Below are 9506 nucleotides of genomic sequence, written 5' to 3'. Positions count from 1 at the left end.
TATGTTGACTTATAACCAGTGGGCGGTTATAGTCTTTGGTGGCGGGGGTGTTACGTCCAGAGCCGTAAGGTTCTGTTTGTGTGTGCTCAGCTGTGCTGCTTTCTCTTTTTCTCTATCCCTGTCTCTGTTAATAGGAGAAATGGTTCCACCTGGTACAGATAATCAGTGGCCTGCTGTGATTGGATGCTGGGAGTATTTAAACTGCAAACACCATCAGAGCTGTGTTGGTGGTGGCTTGACTGTGCAGCAGCAGCAGCAGCAGCAATAATGAGGTCCCGTCTTCAACCCCAGACCTGAGACTTTGTTGAAGCCAGTAGTGAACAGTGTATCTCTACCTCATATTGTGTGTACTACTTAGTGAAGTAGTTTTCCCTTTGTAGTCTTTTTCTGTTGCACTTCCTGATTGAGACTTTAAAGGCAGAAGTGAGTGTTACCTTTAATGGTTAATCATTGTTTGACTTAATGTATCATTTTCTTTTGGTTTAATTGAAGCTCGTTACTTAATCATTTATTTCTTTATTTTGTGGGGTTAGTAGGGAGGTGGGTGCCATTTATTTTGAATCATTCTTTTTTCTCCTGTTTATGCTAGCAAGGGAGTTAGCTTATTTTGCTGTACTTTTGTTTTCTTTTCTTTTAGTTTAGGTAGTTTGATTAATGAGGAGTAAGATTGATTATGTTTGTTGTTTTGGCTATACCCCCTTCTGAATTTGATACCTCTTTTTTCTTTTGCCTAATTTGTAAATAAAACTACTTTCTTGAATGAGATCACTATGAGGTTATTGTGAAACAACTCTGGGTCTGGAGACGGGGTGGCTTCATGCTGTTGCACATTCATTTAACCACCATCCATTTTTACTGTTTCATTCCTCCCCTAGACCAATCAGGAAAATGTAACACTTGTAATTAAAATAATTATATTATGCCTTACAATTAACAATGTCGCAAAACATACCTAAAAATGCAATTTCTTTCACTTAAACTATATAAATAATCGGGATAAAAATAAAAGATTAGTACATGAATTAAAGTTTGATTGATTACATTAAGAATCGCGAGAGCAGCTTTTGATCAGGCATACTATTGCGGTCCTAAGCTGGGACTCATCACTTCACTGGGACTCATCTCTTCACCACACCGGGATCGGGAGTAAACGCAACTCCTTTAAGCTTGCGTTCCGTTATCCACTGGGCCGTGCTGCGTAGTTCAAAGTAAACTATAGTGAAACAACTGAAAACAATCGCGGTTTGTTGTTAATGACCGAAAAACCGCTTCAGATGATTCGGTTACAGAGCGGTCCGAACGAATCCGAATCGTTTTAGACCGTTATGCAAGTGCATTGGGCCAGTTCATGGAAAGGAAAGAATCGAACCAAAAGAATGATTAATTCACGAATGATTGGTATCGCTGGTTCATTCGACAGAAATACGGGGCACATAAAAACTGCTGAAACATTCGCACGAAAAACGTTTCTCAGGTCAGTCAGAGCGCTCATGGTACGCAAAGTGCGCATAGCCATACAGCTACAGGTGTCAATGCGACCACGTATCTCACGGTGCATGTCCACTGGCACGGAGCGAGCGTTTTCAAGTAATTCCTATGGAAGTCGAGCTTCAAAAATATGCAGATTGTGCCAGAGTTTATACACTCACCTAAAGGATTATTAGGAACACCTGTTCAATTTCTCATTAATGCAATTATCTAATCAACCAATTACATGGCAGTTACTTCAATGCATTTAGGGGTGTGGTCCTGGTCAAGACAATCTCCTGAACTCCAAACTGAATGTCAGAATGGGAAAGAAAGGTGATTTAAGCAATTTTGAGCGTGGCATGGTTGTTGGTGCAAGACGGGCCGGTCTGAGTATTTCACAATCTGCTCAGTTACTGGGATTTTCACGCACAACCATTTCTAGGGTTTACAAAGAATGGTGTGAAAAGGGAAAAACATCCAGTATGCGGCAGTCCTGTGGGCGAAAATGCCTTGTTGATGCTAGAGGTCAGAGGAGAATGGGCCGACTGATTCAAGCTGATAGAAGAGCAACTTTGACTGAAATAACCACTCGTTACAACCGAGGTATGCAGCAAAGCATTTGTGAAGCCACAACACGCACAACCTTGAGGCGGATGGGCTACAACAGCAGAAGACCCCACCGGGTACCACTCATCTCCACTACAAATAGGAAAAAGAGGCTACAATTTGCACGAGCTCACCAAAATTGGACAGTTGAAGACTGGAAAAATGTTGCCTGGTCTGATGAGTCTTGATTTCTGTTGAGACATTCAGATGGTAGAGTCAGAATTTGGCGTAAACAGAATGAGAACATGGATCCATCATGCCTTGTTACCACTGTGCAGGCTGCTGGTGGTGGTGTAATGGTGTGGGGGATGTTTTCTTGGCACATTTTAGGCCCCTTAGTGCCAATTGGGCATCGTTTAAATGCCACGGCCTACCTGAGCATTGTTTCTGACCATGTCCATCCCTTTATGACCACCATGTACCCATCCTCTGATGGCTACTTCCAGCAGGATAATGCACCATGTCACAAAGCTCGAATCATTTCAAATTGGTTTCTTGAACATGACAATGAGTTCACTGTACTAAAATGGCCCCCACAGTGACCAGATCTCAACCCAATAGAGCATCTTTGGGATGTGGTGGAACGGGAGCTTCGTGCCCTGGATGTGCATCCCACAAATCTCCATCAACTGCAAGATGCTATCCTATCAATATGGGCCAACATTTTTTAAAGAATGCTTTCAGCACCTTGTTGAATCAATGCCACGTAGAATTAAGGCAGTTCTGAAGGCGAAAGGGGTCAAACACAGTATTAGTATGGTGTTCCTAATAATCCTTTAGGTGAGTGTACTGTATTTAGTGTGTAAATCATTTTGTTTACAAATTAGACGCTTTGCAGTCATTATGTTAAATATTTCAGTTTGGATGTGTTCATTGTTATTATGGCATGGATTTACAAAAGTTTATAAAACTGACAGGATATCTTTGCTTGGGGCATTTGTAAACTTGTCTATTTCCAAATCGCGTGCATCTCTGATGATTATATTTGTCCGTGTGTTGAAAAAAACAGATTAAACACAGTTGCAATAGACACACCCCAAAGCGGAGACATTATAGCATTGCCAGCGGAACTGAGTGGAGTTTTACCGCTGTAGTGGACACGCACCATAACAGCCGCACCGCCAGGAAAAGAGAGGAGGGAGGTTGGGGTGCCCTTGGGCCGGATTGAGATGATTGGCGGTCTGGATCTGGCCACCAATTGAATAGCCCGGCCATAAAACTCTCGTTCATCTTCAGAACACAGAAAAATTATTTTAATGAAATGAGAGATTTCTGTCCCTACATTGACAGTCTGTGTTACTACCAATTTGACGCTTCAAAAAGTTAATAAAGAGATAGTAAAACTAATATGATGAAAATATTGAATTTAAGCTTTTACTGCGTAACACAAGAATTAACCTAATTGATCTTACTGAAGCTCAAACGTGCTGCATAACACATGAGAATTAACCTCATTGGTTCTTGCGAAAGCTGAAACGAGTTGTGTAACACACAAGAACAAACTTCATTGGTTCTTGCGGCAGCTCAAATGTGCTGTGTAACACATGAGAATGAACCTCATTGGTTCTTAAACGTGCTAAGTAACACACGAGAATGATCCTCATTAGTTCTTGCTGAAGCTCAAACGTTCTGCATAACACAAGAATGAACCTAATTGGCGTCTGAGGGATGCTGCTATATGTGGAAGAGCGCGGCTCCGCCCCTCCCTCTTCCCGGACTCCCTGTGAGTTCCCCTGGTGATTATGCACTATTACCCCTTTTCCACCAAAGCAGAGCTGGTGCTGGTTCGGAGCCAGAGCCTAGTTTCAAATCGGTTCTTTGTTTTTCCACCGCCAAAGCACCAGCTCCGAACCAGTAAAACTGGTTCTTAAGTAGCACCAAATCATTGCAGGGTCTAGAACGGAGCCAAGAAAGAACCGCTTGCGTCAGAGGCTGGGGGCGGGGTTACCGTGGCCAACAAGACTGAAGAGAAACTTGTGACCGCCATTTTTAAATAGCAGCTAGTCGAGCTAATAGCAGCTCGATTATAATATCCGTCTATGTAAGTTACGGCGAGCTGCACGAACGCGTTGGATTTATTTTCGCTAACCCATGAGCATCCATAGTAACGCAACGTCTATTATTGTTGATGCCTTGTTCGAGATGCATCGGAGCAGCGTGGACCGATCAGAGCTGCGGGAGTGTTTGGAGATCATACGACTCCTTGTGCTTTTTGATCGCTTTCGCAGTGCTTTGATTTCATGTGCTGATCGTTCTGCGAGAAGCCGATGCATCTCGAACAAGTCTGGTGTGTTTGTGTCTGGCGCTGCCGCACTAGCGTTGCTGGGCAACATGATACGTATGCAGTGACGTAAGATATAGCTCTGTTGTGGCTCTCTGGCCGGTGGAAACGCAAACCGGTTCTTAGTAAGCTCGTCAGTCGAACCAACTCCGAACTGGCAATAGCTCTAGCTCTGAACCAGCACCCGGTTCTTGTTGGTGGAAAAGGGGTATATATGAACCCCGGGCTTTCGCCCTTGGGTCTTTGGTGTCAGATCCCAGCACGCACGGCGTTTTACATTGGGTCCCCTAGCGTAAGATACTTACGCAGTACGAGAGACCTCTCGTAAGAGAACGTACTCGGTTACTAACGTAACCTCGGTTCTCTCTAGAAGAGGGAACGAGTACTGTGTATCTTGCCGTGCATGCACACGCTCTGGTTAGCTTCGGCGATGAAAAACCAGATATCAGCTGCCTGCGAGCTGTATTTATAGGCCTAAGCCACGCCCGTTTCGGCGGGAGGTGACGCAGTGGGCGCGAAGCACCCTCATTGGGTCTGACGTCACGCTAGGCCTCGCTCGATAGGCTGCTGCAGTTGCCGCAGAACAGCCAATAGGCACACGAGCCGTCTTGCCTATGTCTGTATGCTGCCGCAACGCGTTTTACAATACAAAAGTAAGGATAATTTTTTGGCTTCAATATCTCGTGGATTTTCCCTGAGCGTAAGATACTTACGCAGTTCTCGTTCCCTCTTCTAGAGAGAACCGAGGTTACGTTAGTAACCGAGTACGTTTTCTTCGTCAACAGCCGCTTGCACCCCCTGCTAGTGAGACCGACTAACAGCTAACTATGGAGATCATCAATTGGCAATCTACTGATATTCCTGTCGTTCCGGATGTCAAATGTTGAATTTTGTGTCGAATTTGAACCACTGAATTTGTGGAAGCGAATTTATAAAGCAAAATAAAATGGACCGAAAATTGCCGGTCGAATATTATAGGTTGTATTTTTAAACAGAATGAACATTTTGGAAGTGAAATCTGAAAGGTGAATATGGATTATTGAATTTTTAATAATGAAAACGTGTGTGAAATGTTTTGAATTGAAATATTCACAGTTTAAATATACAACCATGTTGAATTTCAGCCCATAAAAATGCAAGCCCTGAAAATACAATGCATTCAAATGCAAGCAGGGTTAATGCAAAGCATATTTTTTCGGGTAGTGCAATTCAACAAGCTTTTTTGTTTCAAAAACATTTGTCATTATTTTACTTCCATACTCAAATGTGCTGCGTAAGACAAGAATGAAGCTCATTTATTCTTGCGGAAGCTCAAACGTACTGCGTAACACAAGAATGAACCTCATTGGTTCTTGTGGAAGCTCAAATGTGTTGCGTAACACACAGGAATGAATCTCTGTCACAAAGACATCCAGAGTTCTTCAAAATAACACATGGAGGACGTTAAATGCCACTTTTATATTTATTAAGTTCTCCCAAGCCAGTAAAGTGCAAGGTGCTCACAGGTGCCAAAGCATGAAGAAAAAAAAAAACTTCAATATACAAAAACAATAACCTTGCATCAGGTCTAATACTTCAATCAGAGTACTCAGCTGATACAGCATTCACTACCACCAGTCTTAGCCCTCCTTGATCACTTCATTATGTGAGAATTTATACACCTGGGTACAACCATTTCTCAGCAAATATCACATGGGGAAGTAATAAAGACCATAAACATGTAATAAATATCAAGTAAAAGTATTATGTGATCAAGTAACTCCATTTCCTTCACCACACAAATTTAAATAACAATACAAACTTCAATAAGTAAACTTCAGAAATAATTAGAGGAAGTACACATTAACATCAAACAATTCCCCCTCCTTTCCCACAATACTTGGTATCTCCCACTCCCCATGATGCCACACAGCACAGGTATAAAAAGCATGAGAAAAATCCATTCCAGTCTTTTACCCAAATCAAGATGGCCACCACCATGTATGCTGATCCAGGTGACAATCAACAGTCTGTTACAAACTTTAAATGTCCTCTGGGTTAGTGCTCAGGTGGCCAGTCTGAGACACAACAGTATAGTTGTAGATATATTTGTGTGGTTAATCCATCTCTCCTGTCGCTGGTACACCAAGGTAAATAAAGAGTCTTTTAAAAACCAAGTATGTGTTCATGTGTTTTGTGAAAGGGCTAACAAGGGGTCACAAAGAAATGAGGGTAGCTCCGTGACAATCTCATTGGTTCTTGCTGACGGTCAAACGTGCTGCGTAACAAAAAAATGAACCTCATTGGTTCTTGCTGAAGCTTAAATGTGCTGCATACCACACAAAAATGAACCTCATTGGTTCTTGTGGAAGCTCAAACATGCTGTGTAACAAGAATTAACCTGATTGGTTCTTGTGGAAGCTCAAATGTGCTGCATAACACACGAGAATAAACCTCATTGGGTCTTGCGGAAGCTCAAACGTGCTGCGTAACACACGAGAATGAACCTCATTGGTTCTTGCGGAAGCTCAAATGTGCTACGTAATTCAAGAATGAACATCATTGGTTCTTGTGGAAGCTCAAATGTGCTGCATAACACACGAGAATAAACCTCATTGGTTCTTGCGGAAGCTCAAACGTGCTGCGTAACACACGAGAATGAACCTCATTGGTTCTTGCGGAAGCTCAAACGTGCTGCGTAACACACGAGAATGAACCTCATTGGTTCTTGCTGAAGCTCAAATGTGCTACGTAATTCAAGAATGAACATCACTGGTTCTTGTGGAAGCTCAAATGTGCTGCATAACACATGAGAATGAACCTCATTGGTTCTTGCGGAAGCTCAAATGTGCTGCGTAACACACGAGAATAAACCTCATTGGGTCTTGCGGAAGCTCAAATGTGCTGCGTAACACACGAGAATGAACCTCATTGGTTCTTGCGGAAGCTCAAATGTGCGGCATAACACACGAGAATAAACCTCATTGGGTCTTGCGGAAGCTCAAACGTGCTGCGTAACACACGAGAATGAACCTCATTGGTTCTTGCGGAAGCTCAAACGTGCTGCGTAACACACGAGAATGAACCTCATTGGTTCTTGCGGAAGCTCAAATGTGCTGCATAACACACGAGAATAAACCTCATTGGGTCTTGCGGAAGCTCAAACGTGCTGCGTAACACACGAGAATGAACCTCATTGGTTCTTGCGGAAGCTCAAACGTGCTGCGTAACACACGAGAATGAACCTCATTGGTTCTTGCGGAAGCTCAAATGGGCTGCATAACACACGAGAATAAACCTCATTGGGTCTTGCGGAAGCTCAAACGTGCTGTGTAACACACGAGAATGAACCTCATTGGTTCTTGCGGAAGCTCAAACGTGCTGCGTAACACACGAGAATGAACCTCATTGGTTCTTGCGGAAGCTCAAATGTGCTGTGTAACACACGAGAATGAACCTCATTGGGTCTTGCGGAAGCTCAAATGTGCTGCGTAACACACGAGAATAAACCTCATTGGGTCTTGCGGAAGCTCAAATGTGCTGCGTAACACACGAGAATGAACCTCATTGGTTCTTGCGGAAGCTCAAATGTGCGGCATAACACACGAGAATAAACCTCATTGGGTCTTGCGGAAGCTCAAACGTGCTGCGTAACACACGAGAATGAACCTCATTGGTTCTTGCGGAAGCTCAAACGTGCTGCGTAACACACGAGAATGAACCTCATTGGTTCTTGCGGAAGCTCAAATGTGCTGCATAACACACGAGAATAAACCTCATTGGGTCTTGCGGAAGCTCAAACGTGCTGCGTAACACACGAGAATGAACCTCATTGGTTCTTGCGGAAGCTCAAACGTGCTGCGTAACACACGAGAATGAACCTCATTGGTTCTTGCGGAAGCTCAAATGTGCTGCATAACACACGGGAATAAACCTCATTGGGTCTTGCGGAAGCTCAAACGTGCTGTGTAACACACGAGAATGAACCTCATTGGTTCTTGCGGAAGCTCAAACGTGCTGCGTAACACACGAGAATGAACCTCATTGGTTCTTGCGGAAGCTCAAATGTGCTGTGTAACACACGAGAATGAACCTCATTGGGTCTTGCTGAAGCTCAAATGTGCTGCGTAATTCAAGAATGAACATCATTGGGTCTTGCTGAAGCTCAAACGTGCTGCGTAACACGAGAATGAACCTAATTGGGTCTTGCTGAAGCTCAAATGTGCTGCGTAATTCAAGAATGAACATCATTGGTTCTTGCGGAAGCTCAAACGTGCTGTGTAACACGAGAATTAACCTCATTGGGTCTTGCTGAAGCTCAAACGTGCTGCGTAATTCAAGAATGAACCTCATTGGGTCTTGCTGAAGCTCAAATGTGCTGCGTAATTCAAGAATGAACATCATTGGGTCTTGCTGAAGCTCAAATGTGCTGCGTAACACACGAGAATGAACCTCATTGAGTCTTGCTGAAGCTCAAATGTGCTGCGTAATTCAAGAATGAACCTCATTGGGTCTTGCTGAAGCTCAAATGTGCTGCGTAATTCAAGAATGAACATCATTGGTTCTTGTGGAAGCTCAAATGTGCTGCATTAACACAGAAGAATGAACCTCATTCTTCAAACCCGTATGCTGTTATTTTTTTCATGGAACACAAAAGGAGATTTTCCAGAGAAAGTATACACACCTCGTTTTCATAAAATGTATTATTTTTTTATTTTGTGAATAGGAATGATGGTGTCTCTCTATGGGTCACAAATGAGACTCGAGAGCTCAGTTGAAGTAAATAACGACTTCATTTTCAGTAGGTTCCTCACACAAAGCTATAAAAAGTAACTATGAATTTTACAATAAAAATGAACTGAATAATTTTACAATTTTCATATGGAAAAGAGGAGTGTACCAATTAAAAAAGTGTATCAATTAAAACATTTAAATTAAAAAGAGTGTATCAATTAAAAATCTATTAAAAAAATCTATAAATAATACAGGTTTGGAGCGACATGTTACTGTACAAAACTTCCATATGAACAGTACAAACTTCTGAATAAAAAGATGGTGGCTGGTTTGATCTCCATCTGATGTGAGCCATGAACAACTGTTGTTACTTTTAATAAGTGTAGTGTAAGACACTTTGGATGAAAAGTATGAGCTAACTACTTAGTAAAATGAT

General features: G+C 42.5%; 1 long non-coding RNA gene across 2 annotated transcripts; it reads right to left on the bottom strand.

The window, feature by feature from the left end:
* Positions 1-6782: 6782 nt before the first annotated feature.
* LOC309477164 lies at positions 6783-8654 on the bottom strand. 2 transcript variants are annotated; one of them, XR_014198554.1, is made up of 4 exons: positions 7688-8654; positions 7370-7581; positions 6948-7053; positions 6783-6843 (listed from the first exon to the last, which is right to left on the bottom strand). It is a non-coding gene; the product is annotated as an uncharacterized lncRNA (long non-coding RNA). The 2 variants fall into 2 exon arrangements; XR_014198555.1 differs by lacking the exon at positions 6783-6843 and having other exon boundaries at positions 6850-7053.
* Between the last annotated feature and the right edge of the window lie 852 nt (positions 8655-9506).

This window comes from Leuciscus leuciscus, assembly GCF_965113295.1.
Source record: "Leuciscus leuciscus genome assembly, chromosome: 1".
Classification (NCBI taxonomy): Eukaryota; Metazoa; Chordata; class Actinopteri; order Cypriniformes; family Leuciscidae; genus Leuciscus; species Leuciscus leuciscus.
Note: the sequence above shows the minus strand (reverse complement) of the source record. Positions and strands in the feature narration are given on the sequence as shown.